At 43.3% G+C, this 15,073-nt stretch overlaps 1 protein-coding gene across 8 annotated transcripts in view; it reads left to right on the top strand.

Annotated features, from left to right (window-relative positions):
- The first annotated feature begins 3,590 nt into the window (after positions 1-3,590).
- TAB3 (TGF-beta activated kinase 1 (MAP3K7) binding protein 3) overlaps positions 3,591-15,073 on the top strand; it is a 91,394-nt gene continuing 79,911 nt past the window's right edge. For all 8 annotated transcript variants that reach the window (XM_072743149.1, XM_072743151.1, XM_072743148.1 and 5 more), the window contains exon 1: positions 3,591-4,061. The gene's annotated coding sequence lies outside the window, so the exon portion shown is untranslated. The remainder of the gene's footprint in view (positions 4,062-15,073) is intronic.

Raw genomic sequence — 15,073 nt, 5'->3', positions numbered from 1 at the left:
TTGCCAGAAGAATTCTGAAGACAGGAATCTTGCCGGAGCAGTGATGACAGGGCAGCATAACTCAGCATGGCAACGGTATATCTGTTTCCTATGGATCGAGTGATGGTCACAGAAAGCAAAAAAGTTTGAGCCTCTTGCTTGTGCCCTGCCCAAAGGCCCTGCTAATGGTTAAGAGGAGCCTGGCAGTAAGAAGCAGTGGGTATTCCACAAGGTGGTCTATATAAAAAAACCACGCCATGAGGAGGGTGTTGAAGAATCACACCTCATAAGAGAGCAAGCTTTTGGATGCCAGTCACACAGAAGGCATGGACAACCAAGAGAGGACTTTCAGCAACATCAGACAATAAGAGTCCAGGGGTTGAGGAGACAGAGGCCCAACAGAGGAAGCAGCATCATATGTGTCCTAGGATGTGCTATCAGATCTTCCGGGTGGAAGCCTAAGAAGAACCTCCAAAAGCAACCAAGAGAGAAAGAGCCCATTTTAGGCATCTGCTGTGTCCAGAGAGGACAAAACCATCTTTTGACTGTAACCTGTAAGGCAGGACATCATCTACCTCCATTCCCACCCTCTTTATCCTTGGAGGAGAAGAAACTGTGGTTAGAAAAATGGGGATGACAAAAAAAAAAAAAAAAAAGAAAAATGGGGATGGAGAAGCCTAAGGAACAGAAAGAGGATTATACTCACTTTGACTTTAAGCCCTTCACTGGTGGCAGAACCCAACTGAGAGAGAGGACCAGAAATAACTTTAAACCAAGTTCTGAGTTTTGATTATTTTATCCGGCTGCTGGCTCCTCCTTGTCCCCCAATCTTTTTTTAAAAGATTTTATTTATTTATTCATGAGAGACACAGAGAGGCAGAGCAGAGGGAGAAGCTGGCTCCATGGAGGGAGCCCAATGAGGGACTTGATCCTGTGACTCGATCCCGGGACTCCAGGATCACACCCTGGGTCAAAGGCAGGTGCTAAACCACTGAGCCACCCAGGGATCCCTAAAGTCATGGAATTTTTAGCTAGGTACAAGACTTCGGAGAATAAGAACACATTTCTCAGTCTCTCTCATAAGTAAAATAGATTAATGTGAATATGTTCTAGCCAACATGTTGTGAATATAAACGATGTTAACAACTTCTGGGTTGTACCCTTAAAGGAAATGGGTAGATCTTTCCCCTTTCCAATGACTGGAATGTGATGTGGTACTGAGCCATTCGGGGACAGCACTCTAGGGATTGTGGAGCACAGAAAGACACAAACTACAGCTCAGTCTGTGGAACAGAGCTGCTCTTATTAGTCCACTTTTGCCTCGTAATAAGCAAAATCTCAGGGACATACTACAAGGCACATTTATTTCTCACTCATAGGTTTGGGAGTGGGCTGGCCAGCTCTGTTTGGTATGGAACTCTCAATTCAAAACAGGTTTTTTATTTTTATTTTTTAAAAAGATTTTATTTATTCATGAAAGACACACAGAGAGGCAGAGACATAAGTAGAGGGAGAAGCAGGAGCCCTATGTGGCACTCGATTCCAGGACCTCAGGATGACCCCCTGAGCTGAAGGCAGATGCTCATCCACTGAGACACCAGGCGGCCCAACAAAACAGGTTATTTACCGGTGCTTTAATACGACTGTGCCAGCTATGTGGGGTGGGTGACAGGAGTGAATGGACCCCTTTCTGATCACATCCAGTTTCTAAAATGAGTGGCTCTCAACACCGGAGCTGCTCTGGTCAAATTCAGCTCCACTGTAGTGTCTCTTTTTCATTCCTAGGTCAGAGGGAGAGTGCAGCTCTCAGGACAGTGCAAAAGCTCCTTCCCATAGCAGCAGTTGGATCCAGGTTGCAGTTTTTTCCAAATTTGCAAACCCAGCATCTTGAGCCCTGATCCATCAGAGATACCAACAGCCGTAGGGGCTGTTCCCTCCTCACAGGTCTGAGTTTCAGCTCCATACAGCTCCTCTAGAGTATATAATTTTTTTTAAGGATTTATTTATTCATTAGAGAGAGAGAGAGAGAGAGAGAGAGAGAGAGAGGCAGAGACACAGGCAGAGGGAGAAGCAGGTTCCCTGCAGGGAGCCCGACGTGGGACTCAGTCCCAGGACTCCAGAATCACGCCCTGGGCCATAGGCAGGCGCTCAACCCCTGAGCCACCCAGGGATCCCGAGTATCTAAATTTTTTTTTTTAATTTTTTTTTTTTTTATGATAGTCACAGAGAGAGAGAGAGGAAGAGAGGCAGAGACATAGGCAGAGGGAGAAGCAGGCTCCATGCACGAGGAGCCCGACGTGGGATTCGATCCCGGGTCTCCAGGATCGTGCCCTGGGCCAAAGGCAGGCGCCAAACCGCTGCGCCACCCAGGGCTCCCCCGAGTATCTAAATTTTAATAATCCAGGGACACCTGGGGTGGCTCAGCGGTTGAGCCGCTGCCTTTGGCTCAGGTCATGATCCTGAGGTCCTGGGATCGAGTCCTACATTGGGCTCCCCGAGGGGAGCCTGCTTCTCCCCCTGCCTATGTCTCTGCCTCTTTCTCTATGTGTCTGATGAACAAATAAAACCTTAAAAAAAGAAATAAAAAAATAAATTTTAATAATCCCAACCTCTTCCCTTGGTCCCCCTAGCTCTGGGCATAGTAGCTACTATGCCAGTATAGCACAGTCGCTACCTCTGCCCCATATTGAGTTGTCTTCTTGCATTTTCGGTTATCTAATTATCACTTCTTTATACTAAATTCTGTTAGAATAATCAGGTGGTTTGTTTCCCGACATTCCCGACTGATTCAATGAACTAAATCCTATGCCTGTGAAGACTACCCTCAAGAATTTTCTCTTTGACATATTTCAAGATAGCTGCTCTCAGTACCCGTTCCTCCTCTCTCCACTCATTTTTGTTGTAGAATTTACTCTGCTGAACTGTCATCGTTGCTTTTTTTGTCATCCATCGCCATCCCAGGCTAAAAATTACTTGAGGTCAGAGCACATGTCCCTTTCTTCAGCACCTGGTACACAGGAAACTCTGAACAACACACATGTGAATGAATGAATGAATTCATTTTATTTTTCCGGCGAGGAAAAATCAAACAGGAACGGAAGCAGTTAATACTATGCGATCTGGGAGGCTCACATAGCGCCAAAACGAAAGAGAAAGTTAGATGGTGATGTGAGAAACAGGAGGGCTGTGGCTTCCAGCAGCAAGCCCGGCTCCGAGCGCCCGGCGAGCTCTCAGTAAAAAACGCGAATCGACAATGGGAGCTGAGACTTTGCAGAGAAGGCTCGGGGAGAGCCGGGAGGAGGAAAGGGTTAGCGGACTCCCAGGGACGCCAAATTGGCCGTTCGGGCTCCAGTGGGATGACCCAGCCTTGGGGGACGCCCCTTCTTCTCAAGCAGCCCTGCCCAACCCTTTCCCGGGTTTCAGTTCTGGTTTCTCCGCCCACTCCGTCTCCGCCCCGCGCCTCTAGAAGGAAACGGGTAAAACACGGAGAACTGGGTCTTACTTCAGGAGCTGTTCTAGGCATGCGTCGATCCCAGCCTCCGCGCAGGCGCAGTAACTTCCGCGGTAACTGGTACCACCCATTTTCGCTTTGGGGGAGCGTTTTCTCCCAGGCCAGCTCAGGCTGCCCTAATTGACCACTTTTCCTCTGGGCCCCCGCCCCCTAGTTTCTAGAGGGTGGGGTGGGGAAGTCTCGCGACATTGCCTTCGGCGGTCCCCGGCGGCGCCATCTTTGTGCCTGGCGAGCGACGGCGCCCGACAGGAGTCCTGAAGCTGGCGGTTCTCTTGCCGAGCTCTAGCCGAGACCGGATCCAGGAAATACGAGGCGGGCCTCGGTGGGAGGGACGCACTGAGGGAGGAGGGAGGAAAGGAAAGGGGGCGGCGGCGGCGGCGGCAGCGGCGGCAGCGGCAGCAGCGGCGGCGGTAGCGGCGGCGGCTCCGGCTCCTCTCACCGGATCCGGGCCCCGTGCAGCGCGCACCCGAGGGGGGTCGGGCGGGGAAGCGGCGCCAGCCCGGACCCCCCGCGGGAGCAGGCGGCGGGCGAGAAGGCGAGGCAGCAGCACACAGGGAGCAGCGGCTGCCGGGTGAGTGTCCCCGAGGAGGGCCCGGCACCTGCCCGAGCTTGGGCGTCGGAGGTGGCTCTGGAGTCGTCTTGGTGACCCAGTGTCCAGGCGGTGGGCGTGCACGCAACTGCGGGAGTCCCGGGGGCTCGGCTCGGCCTGGGGTTGCGGTGGACACCGGGAACTGCGGGGCTGCCGAAGGTTTGCGCAGGGCCTGGCGCGCCCGCCCCAGACGCCCCGGGAGGCCGAGGAGAGAGGGAGTGGCCGGGGGCCTCGGTTGGCCTTCGCCCCTCGAACGCGGGGGATGATGTCTTTTCTCGCCGCACCCTGGACATTGCGGAGAGTGAACCTCTGTGGACAGGCTTCAAGCCCCCCAGCAAGGCGTTGGGGATGAGGACTAATCAGCATCAAGGTTGGGTCTGTTGAGGGTGTTGAGAGATGTGGAGGAAGATTAGTAGTAATAGTAATTGTTTTATACGGGTTTTGTAAATTGGTGGCAGGTGTGGAGTAAGGCGAAAATATTGTTTTCTTTCTTTTAACAAAGATCACCCAAGGAGCCCTCTGAGGTCCAACGACAGAGTTATTCCCAGTTGGAGTTGTGTAGTTTAGTCCTGTGTGCCAGCTCATTAAAGTGCATAAAAACAGGATTTGGGGGGATAGGATGGGGGCAAGATGCGTTATAAAGTAGGGTGCATACAAAGCCAAAAGCTCATAGCGTTGATGAAAAGCGTTTTTGTCCTTACTGTAACGTAATTTATTTAAATTGTTTATGGACACTTGTCACCTTTGGTCCAGACAGGACTTGTCAATTCCATGTGTTCTTCAGTGACGTTTGTCAGTCCGACAGTAATTTCGGTATCTGATGTATTCTGGTTTGTAAAAGAACAAGAATGAATGGAAAAGAACAATTTAACAAACGTAGCTTCCTTTTGCTCACTTTTTCATTTTGGAAGAATGAAAGAATTTTTTTGCTTTGTAAATGTTTTGCAGTCATGTATCAGAACATTTGTAAGAAGAAATATTTCGATCAAGAAAAGATTTTTGAGATGAGAGTTTAGTTTTTCAGTGTTTTAAAGGGCATCATCGCCCACGGTAAATTTTGTGACGGTGTCAAGAGTGCAAACAAATACACATACATATTTTTCTTAAAGATTATTTATTTGACACAGCACAAGCGGGTAGGTGGGGGTGGGGAGCGGCAGGCAGAGGGAGCCGCAGAAGCCGGCTCTCCTTTGAGCAGGGAGCCCCATGCTGGGCTTGTTTCGGACCCCGGGGATCCTGACCTGAGCTGAAGGCAGACGCTTAACCGACTTGAACCACTCAGGCGCCCCCATATATATTTTTTAAAGCAGTGTCATACGAAGTTTTTCAGTTTTAGTCCCCTCTCCCCCCGTTTGCCTGTAACTGGCTTAATCAAAGGAAAGACTTTAGTGAAGATAAATATTAAATATATGACTTTGATCTTTACATTGGTCAAAACATAATCTTTGTTCTGTCGCTGAGTTTTCTTCCATGTGTTGATTTGAGTCTTTTCAATTATCTAGATTTTTCATTAGCAAATTCTGTACAATTTGTGTTGGAGCTAAGGGAGCTAATGCTGAGTATGTTCAGGCACTGGGTTTGTTAGGTTATGTACGTTTGCATTTAATCCTCATAGCTACGCTGTGCAGGTAATTTTATTTCTGCTGTACAGATAACCACACTAACCTCCACGATTCTTAAGTAATTTTCCTGAGGAGATTAAGCTGGAAAATTGCAGAGCTAGGACCCAAACTCATGTGTGTCTGATTTTACAATATGTGCGTTTTCTACTATACTTTGCATAATTGTGTGTGTTGATAAAAAAAATTTCACGAAAAAGGAAATTTTTTATACAAAGAAACCTTTCAATTCTGTTGGTAATTTTGAAAGATTTCAGTGTTCTTCGTTGAAGATAATCTTAAGATTTTTTTCTTTTCTTTTCTTTTTCTTTCTTTTCTTTTTTTTTTCTTTTCTCTTTTCTTCTTTTCTGATGTGTTCATTTTCTAGCCAGAGGTAACATTTTAACAGAAGTCTGCTGATGAGTAAGAATTCCTAGTAGCTGATAGTGACCTATGTGAAATTCAGATGTTTTCAGTAACTTTGCCTCCAGTTTCAGCATGCTCAGGATAATTCAAAGATCAAATATTTTGTTTATTTTGGTCCTGAATAGTTTTTCAAATTACGTTACTAAAATAATATACCAGCTATTTCTAGGCATCTGAATTTGCTTTATCATAGCTTGGAGGTATACACACACACCCCCACCCACCTACTCACCCACCCACCTACTTTCTCCAACAAGTGGAGTACTTGATAACAGACGTTGTTTTTCTTCTCTTTAATTTAGTACAGAGGTTTTGGATCCACTTTGTCGTTTGCAGAAAATACAGCAGCTATTCTGGGATCCAGCATAATCTTCTATGGGGCTAGGGAGTGAAAGATCTTCCAGGTTCCCAGGCAGTATCGGATATGTCAGTGAAACAGCAGGAACGTCGTCCCCTAATGGTCTCTGCTCTTGCATCTTTGATGTACTGCTGCGCTTGCCTCCTGGCCATTATCTCTGTTCAGGAGAGCATTCACCTGGAAGAGTAGCAGCTAAAATAATAGGGAAGAAAAACGAGTGCTAAGTGTCTGGCACTCATCATCCAGCTGGTCATTTGGTTAGGTTTACCTGTTGACTCATCCCTGGCTGAGAGTTCTGGAAATATAATTATGGAATTTGCAATTTACTGCGCCATCCATTAAGAAGTAAATTGTTGGGGGCAGCCCGGGTGGCTCAGCGGTTTAGCGCCGCCTTCAGCCCAGGATGTGATCCTGGAGACCCAGGATCCAGTCGCACGTTAGGCTCCCTGAATGGAACCTGCTTCTCCCTCTTGCCTATGTATCTGCTGCTCTCTCTCTGTGTGTCTCTCATGAATTAATAAATAAAGTCTTTAAAAAAAAGAGTAAATTGTTTGGGGGGGGGGGCTCAGTTAAGTAGCCACGTCTTAGTAAACATGGGCTTTAGGGGCTGTATGTAAAAGAAGTCCTGTGCTCCTCTGGGTGCATTTGTGTGTGTGTATGTGTGTGGTTTGAACGAGCAAGTTTTTCATTATGCCCCCCAAAAATAGTTAAATATCCTTCCCTATTTGTGAAGGTGATTACTCATGATATTTGGGCTATTGGGGTGAAAACATTGACAAGGGCACCCCGGGTGGCTCAGCAGTTTAGTGCTGCCTTCAGCCCAGGGCCTGATCCTGGAGACCCGGGATTGAGTCCCACGTTGGGCTCCCTGCGTGGAGCCTGCTTCTCCCTCTGCCTGTGTCTCTGTCTCTCATGAATAAATAAATAAAATCTAAAAAAAAAAAAAACAAACCAACAAAACTTAAAAAAAAGAAAACATTGACAAATGATAATGTAACGGAGTGCTCACTATAAATAAAAAAGCCTTTCTGAAATGATTTCTATTGCCACTGTATAAAGAAAAGGCACCAGGAAATTATCTCACATGTATTTAGATGTATATTTTCCTATCTTCCACATAATAAACCTCAATATATTACCATGGCCATAAGTACTCGTTTGTTTAAAAGTGAAATGGACCTGCTGAAGTAACTGGAAACTGTCAAAATGAATCAATCCTAAATATTTAAGAACAGTTATGGTTTAATTCGTTGGCAGTTCTATTAACTTATTTATCTGATCCTCTGCTATCCCACTTCCTGCTTCAAATTTCCCTAGGTTCCTCCCTCTCTTTCTACTACTAGTTGTTCCTGCAAGTACCTGGAGCCCTTACTTTCCTTAATTCATTCTATTGACACGGAAGTCTTTGGCAGGGCGGATGCTGGTGAGGACGGCAACAAAACTCCGCTGAAGTCCATTCCCCTTCTCTTGAGTCCCTGTGCTCTAGGAGATCAAGAAGGATCCAGACCAGACCTCTTAACCCACTCCTTTCTTTGTTGAAAAGGAGAATGAGAGTGGCCAGAGTGAGAGAGGCAACAGCATCAAGATCCTTGCCGTGGTTTCTTTTTCTTTTTCCTCCCCTCTCCTAAGTATTCAGGAGGAAAGTTTGTAAAAGCCCATCTGCTCCAGGAGCAGGTCCTGCTCCCTTGTCCTCTTGTGCAGCCCACTCTGACCCCCACACTTTCCCCTGCTCCTTTCAGGTGCCATCCTGCTCTTCATCCTTCTCTCCCAAGTAGGTCTTGCCTTCTTTATCCCAGGATCTCCTCTCACTGCAGCTCTGCCTTTTGTCCTTCTAACTCTGAAGCCTCATGCAGTGCCAATTGCTGTCTTTCCTGCCTTTTCTCCTGCTCTGCCTCCATCATGGAAGCCTAGGCCTGTGGTCCTAGGGGAGAGAATAATTCTACTCAAGGGCTGAGTGGGGCAGGGGTGCTTGGTTTTATTCTAAGTTGATTGCTAAATGAGTTTTCCCATAGAAACATTGCCCATGCAGGTTTAGCATTTTATTGTACTTCTGTACTCTTATGGGTGTTTTAGCTTTTGTGGACTCGTTTGGAATCCTGCCACATAGACCTTTGTTTGCTGGGAAGGCAAGTTCTGAGATTCAAATAGATGATTTAAAAAAATCAGTGTGTGCTCCAGAAGTTGTTGGGGGTTGCATGCTTTTTGTTAATTACTCAGTGGGATGGTATGGAGCACACCTTTCAGCTGTCCAAAATTAGGTATGTTATGTGGATCAGGTGGCTCTTCTGGGAGATAAACTGATAGCCTTTTTAGATTGTCAGTGAAGAATTTTTGAATTTAGGCACATGTTTTGAAATATAGTTGTTCAGTCCATCCCAAGTTAATATTTGTCCTTAAAGCAGTTGTTACAGTGTTGTGGAAAGAACAGAGTTTTGCTTTGTCATAAAAAGAAAAAGAATATCGTGTTCCCACTGTTTCTTGTTGCTGTTTTGAAACTTTTCAAGGGTATTTGAACTCTAGCAGTTATTTTATCCTAGTTTGCTTAGTGGTAAACAGAGACGATGTGTTTGTTTTACCTTGATGATTTTAAAATAAAGCTTTATTAGTCTGTTGTTGAAGCTACATGACTTTTTACCACTGTTTGTAGTGTTCACACAAATTAAATGAGGGATTTCAAGCAAAATACATTTTAGATTTGTTCTAAGTGTGTTCAGTCTTAGCTTGGTCAAGAGACATACTCCCAATAAAAGGCAAGATAGGTTCTTTTTTTCTTTTTCTTTTCTTTTCTTTTCTTTTCTTTTCTTTTCTTTTCTTTTCTTTTCTTTTCTTTTTTCTTTTCTTTTCTTTTCTTTCTTTTCGTCTCCAAGCCACTCTTGTTTTTAAAATGGAGTAAGCACCCTTTACTTAAGAGTTTGCCAGGTTGATTTAATAACACCCAGAGTGCAGTGGTTAAAAACATTTGTAGGGGTAAAATGCTTACATGTTCAAATCTTACTTTTGACACAAGCTCTGTGATTGTGGGCAAGTTGCTTAATCACTGACCTGTTTCCTCATTTTTGAAATTGGGGTAGTGTAATACTTACCTCACAGGATTTTTGTAAGGATTAAATGAGCCAGAGGATGTATAGTATATATTTAGAACATAACTAGCAATGATAAATATGCAGGAAGAGTTAGTTTTTCTTATTATGTTGTCATCATCATTGTTACTGCTGCTATTACTACATTCTGAGATGACACCCCTTCTGTTCTGGGTGTATGTATGTGTGTATGAAAGACACTAAGTAAAAGCATTTATTTATTCGGTAGTAATTTTTCATGCAAAGCTTATGGGGGGCCAGGGAAAGCAGTATAACTGCTGGATACATCAAAAATTTGCTGTAGGGATCCCTGGGTGGCACAGCGGTTTGGCACCTGCCTTTGGCCCAGGGCACAATCCTGGAGACCCGGGATCGAATCCCACGTCAGGCTTCCTGTATGGAGCCTGCTTCTCCCTCTGCCTGTGTCTCTGCCTCTCTCTCTCTCTCTCTCTCTCTCTATCATGAATAAATAAATAAAATCTTAAAAAAAAAAACAAAAATTTGCTGTAGTGCAGGAAATACATAAAATATTAAGCTATTTTTTTTTCAGTAGCACCATTCCTATTATGTTAAGAAATTGTGCCACTTTGATATATGAGCAAAACTGGATTATGTGAGTAACTGCAGTGTCTTTTATTAAAATTTGCTTAATTATCTTGGCATCTATAAGGCCAAATTCTGTGTAGAGGGAGCCTCAGTTTTTAAATGGTCCATTTGTAAGATTTTCTTTTTGGAATTCACCACAATTTTCCCATAGAAATAATGTCACATATGGCCTTCAGATTCCCAGACCAGTCCCACATATTTGAATTTGAAGACTGGTAGTGCTACAAAAGCTAACTTGCATGTGTCACAGTATCTCAACAAGAATATGCACTGAGTGCATCAGGTACTGCAAGGTTATGAGCACAATCTTGGAGAAGGGATGGGGGAGTCACATTCCTTCACAGTCCTCAGAAAAACTCCCAAGTCTTGGGCAGAGGGCTTGCTCTACTGGATGCTGAGGACAGGGTGAGTAGTGGGACCTGATCTCTAGAAGGCACAAGTTTTTTCCCGGTGTGGCTCCTCAAAAGGCTTTTTTATAGTATGGTGGTTGCCCTCAAACCTCTATTCCATCACTTACAGAACTTCTCATCTGTAAAATGTAGGTATTAGTACTGTGCTTCTTATTTTTTTAAAAAAGGATTTTATTTATTCATTCATGAGAGAGAGAGAGAGAGAGAGAGAGAGAAGCAGGCTCCATGCAGGAAGCCCGATGCAGGACTTGATTCCAGGACCTAGGATCACGCCCTGAGCCAAAGGCAAACACAACCACTGAGCTACCGAGGCATCCCTGTACTGCTAACCGTATTGGTTCTTGGGAGGGTTCAGTGTCTTAATATATATGTAAAGCAATTATATATATATATAAATATATATATATAAAGCAATTAAAACAGCTAACTCAGAGGCAAGTGCATAAATAACATACATATATTTATTATTAAGTGTTACTGTTTTAGGACCTTTAGAATACCCCTCTCTCTGAGGTGCCTAGGTGGCTTAGTCAGTTAAATGTTTGCCTTCAGCTCAGGTCATGATCCTGGGATTGAGCCCGCTTCAGGCTCCCTGCTCAGCTGGGAGCCTGCTTCTCCCTCTCCCTCTGCTGCTTCCCCTGCTTGTGTGCGCTCATTCTCTCTGTCTCTCCCCTCTCAAATACATAAAATCTTAAAAAAAAAAAAAAAAAAACTAGAATACTCCTCTCTACTAGGCTGTCCACTGTCTGTGTCTCTTGTTCTTAAACAGTATTGTTCTTTTGTTTTGTTTTGTTTTTTTCTTTTCTAATGAGAAATGGCTTCATAGCTTTTCATTCTCATTCCTACCTAAAGTTAGCATTTCTGAAGCTTTTTTGGGGTTTATTTTATTTAGTAATATTGGAGAAATGGCATTTAAAGAATCCTTTTTGTGAACCTGCCCCATCACCTATTTAAGTCATGTGAAGATACAGAATGAAGACATTTTGATTGTGTTAGAATTAAGCTACCAACTTTTGATAGTTCTTGGTGTCATTTCTTTTTCAATAAGCTTTTTATTTTGGAATAACTTTTGATTTACAGAAGAGTTGTGAAGAAAGTACACATTGCTCATATACCCTTCACTTGGATATACATAACCATAGTATATTTTTCAAAACTAAGACATTAACATTGGTACATTTCTACCAGCTAAACTCCAATTTTATTTGATTTCACTAGTTTTCCAGATAATGTCCTTTTTCTATGCCAGGATCCAATCCAGGATACCATGTTGTATTTAGTTGTTAAGTAATTTTTAATTGTTTGTATTTATATCATTGAGGCCTCCCATTTCTTTAAGGAATAAGTATCTGTGGCCATAAAACTGTTTTCTGTTTTTCTTAAGATTTTATTTATTTATTCATGAGAGACAGGGAGAGAGAGAGGCAGAGACACAGGCAGAAGGAGAAGCAGGCTGCATGCAGGGAGCCAGATGTGGGACTGATCCTGGGACTCCAGGATCATCATGCCCTGAGCCAAAGGCAGGTGCTAAACTGCTGAGCCACCCAAGAGTCCCTAAAACCATTCTCTGATTTGAATTTTCTGCAGATCCTTAGAAGGCCAGGTGTTTCCCCTGGAGATGGCAAGTCCAAGGATTCCTCTTGGCGTTGAACTTTATAGTTTGAAATAAAAGGAGAGGGACACCTGGGTGGCTCAGTCAGTTAAGTGACTGCCTTCTGCTCAGGTCATAATACCAAGGTCCTGGGATCAAGCCCTGCATCAGGCTCCCTGCTCAGTGGGAAGTCTGCTTATTCTTCTCCCTCTGCTCTCTCTCTCTTTCAAATAAACAAAATCTTAAAAATAATAATAATAATAAAGTCCTTTGACATGGAAAGAATGCTGTGGGGATGGAGTGGAGAGTAAAGCATTTTTATAATTTAAAAATATGTTTCACAGGACTAAAAATGGGTTGTTTTATGTACTGTACACTTTTGATGGAGTTAGCTTCAGAATGACAAGTCATTCTTTCTTTTAAAAATGTTAAAGTTATGGGAGCCTCAGTGTCTTAGTGGTTGAGCATCTGCCTTTGGTTCAGCTTGTGATCCCAGAGTCCCACGTCAGGTTCCCTGTGGGGAACCTGCCTCTCCCTCTGCCTTTCTCTGTGTCTCTCGTGAATAAATAAATCTTAAAAAAAAAAAAACCAACACAAAGGACCCTGGTTTTTTCATTTATAAGATTAGGAGATTTGGGGCGCCTGGGTGGCTCAGTCAGTTAAGTGTCTGCCTTTGGCTCAGGTCATGGTCCTGGGATTGGCCCATGTTGGGCTCCCAGTGGGCTCTCTGCTTGGCGAGGAGTCTGCTTCTCCCTCTTCTTCTACCCTTCCCCCTACTTGTGCATGTGCGTGCGCCCGCTCTCTCTCAAATAAGTAAAATCTTTAAAAAATTTGGAGATTTGATTAGATGTGTGAATCTATTAGTTCATTTCTTAGATTTGAAAGACCCTCTTTAATAAAACCCTAAGATTACGTGCCTTGTGTTGGAGCTTTATGAATTGTTATGTCACTAAATCTGGATATAAATCAGTTTATCTTTTTGGGTTTGAATAGTTTCTTTTTTTTTTTTTTTTTTTTGGTTTGAATAGTTTCAAACCAATTTTACTGTGAGTTTCTAGTTAGTTTGGCACCCCTATGAGTATTTTTTTGGTAGTTAGCATGTTATCTAATACCTACTTTTTAAGTTCTGTTTTTAAAAGATTTTATTTATTTATTCGTGAGAGATGCAGGCAAAGGGAGAAGCAGGCTCCCCTAACGGAGCCCGATGAGGGACTCGATCCGGACCCCGGGATCACGTCCTGAGCTGAAGGCACTCAACCACTGAGCCACCCAGGCGTCCCATAAGTTTTGATAAGTTATTGGATGTGTGTGATTTGACCTAAAGCAATAGACTTCAAACTTTTTTGCTCTCCTATCCCCTAACAAATTTTGAAAAGTAAATATTCCTTCATACTAAGAAATAATTTATTAAGTTTATTAAATATGCAGAAAGCATACATCAGTAGTAAACAGCTCAGTTAATTTTCACCAACTGAGCACACTTTTGTACCAGCACCCAGATCAAGAAAGTGAACATTACCAGCCACTTAGAAGCCACTTTTCTGATTGTTTACTACCCTACCCACCCACTGCCCCCCATTTCCCTGACTTTTTTTTTTTTAAACTGGAAGTTTGTACCTCTTCATCTCCTTCACCATTTCCCTGACATTTAACATAACATAGTTTTGCCTATTTATGTGCTTTATGTAAATTGAATCCTACTGTACTCTTGGGCAACGTTATGAATGTGAGATTCATTTATATCCTTGTGTATGGTTGTAGATGTTTCTTCTCATTAGGGTATATTCCATTGTGTGGCTGTATCACTATTATTCAGTTGTTGATGGAATATGTAGGTAGGTTTCAGTTTTTGGAGAATGTCTTTGTGAACTTGGAGTAAGCAAAGATTTTGTTTTTTAAGCAAAGATTTCTTAAACAAGATTTTTTCAGGGACGGCCTGGGTGGCTCAGTGGTTGAGCGTCTACCTTCGGCTCAGGGAGTGATCCTGGAGTACCTGGATCAAGTCCCACATCAGGCTCCCTACATGGAGCCTTCGTCTCCCTCGCCTTGTGTCTCTGCCTCTCTCTCTATCTTTCATGAATAAATAAATAAAATATTAAAAAAAAAAAAAGATTTGGGCAGCCCTGGTGGCTCAGCAGTTTAGCGCCGCCTTCAGCCCAGGGCGTGATCCTGGAGACCCGGGATGGAGACCCACATCGGGCTCCCTGCATGGGGCCTGCTTCTCCCTCTGCCTGTGTCTTTCTCTCTGTCTCTGTCTCTAAGAAATAAACAAAAAATCTAAAAATAAATAAATAAATAAATAAATAATTTAAAAAAGATTTTTTCAACGATAAGTATTTCTTTTGGAGTTCACTGGAGAAGAGAGAACTGGTTTATTTTAATATGGACACCTGAAACATTTTTTAAAATGTTAATATATAGTAAAATCTTTTGCTTTAAATCTCTGGTAAAGTGTCAGTATTTACAACTAAATTTTCTAGGTGACTGAGGTTTGTGCTTTTATAACTATTTTGGGCTGAATTCCTTCAAGAATGTGTCATGTACTTTGTTGACTATTTTGATTTGCTGATTTGTAGAAGTTCTTTATTATAGGCTAGAAATGAGCCCTTGCTGGTTGCATGAGCTTGTTTTTTTCATTTCTGATGTCTTTTGATAACCAAAATCCTTTTTTTAAAGGTTTTGTTTATTTATTCATGATAGACATACAGAGAGAAGCAGTCTCCAATGCGGGGAACCTGATGTGGGACTTGATCCTGAGACCCAGGGATCATGACCTGAGCCAAAGGCAGGTGCAATCACTGAGCCACCCAGGCGTCCGTAACCAAAATTCTTTGTTTTTTTTAATTTTATTTTATTATTATTTTTTAAAAGATTTTATTTATTCACAAGAGACACACAGAGAGAGAGAGACAGATAGACAGACAG

The sequence above is a fragment of the Vulpes vulpes genome, chromosome X, assembly GCF_048418805.1.
Source record: "Vulpes vulpes isolate BD-2025 chromosome X, VulVul3, whole genome shotgun sequence".
NCBI classification, from domain to species: Eukaryota; Metazoa; Chordata; class Mammalia; order Carnivora; family Canidae; genus Vulpes; species Vulpes vulpes.
Note: the sequence above shows the minus strand (reverse complement) of the source record. Positions and strands in the feature narration are given on the sequence as shown.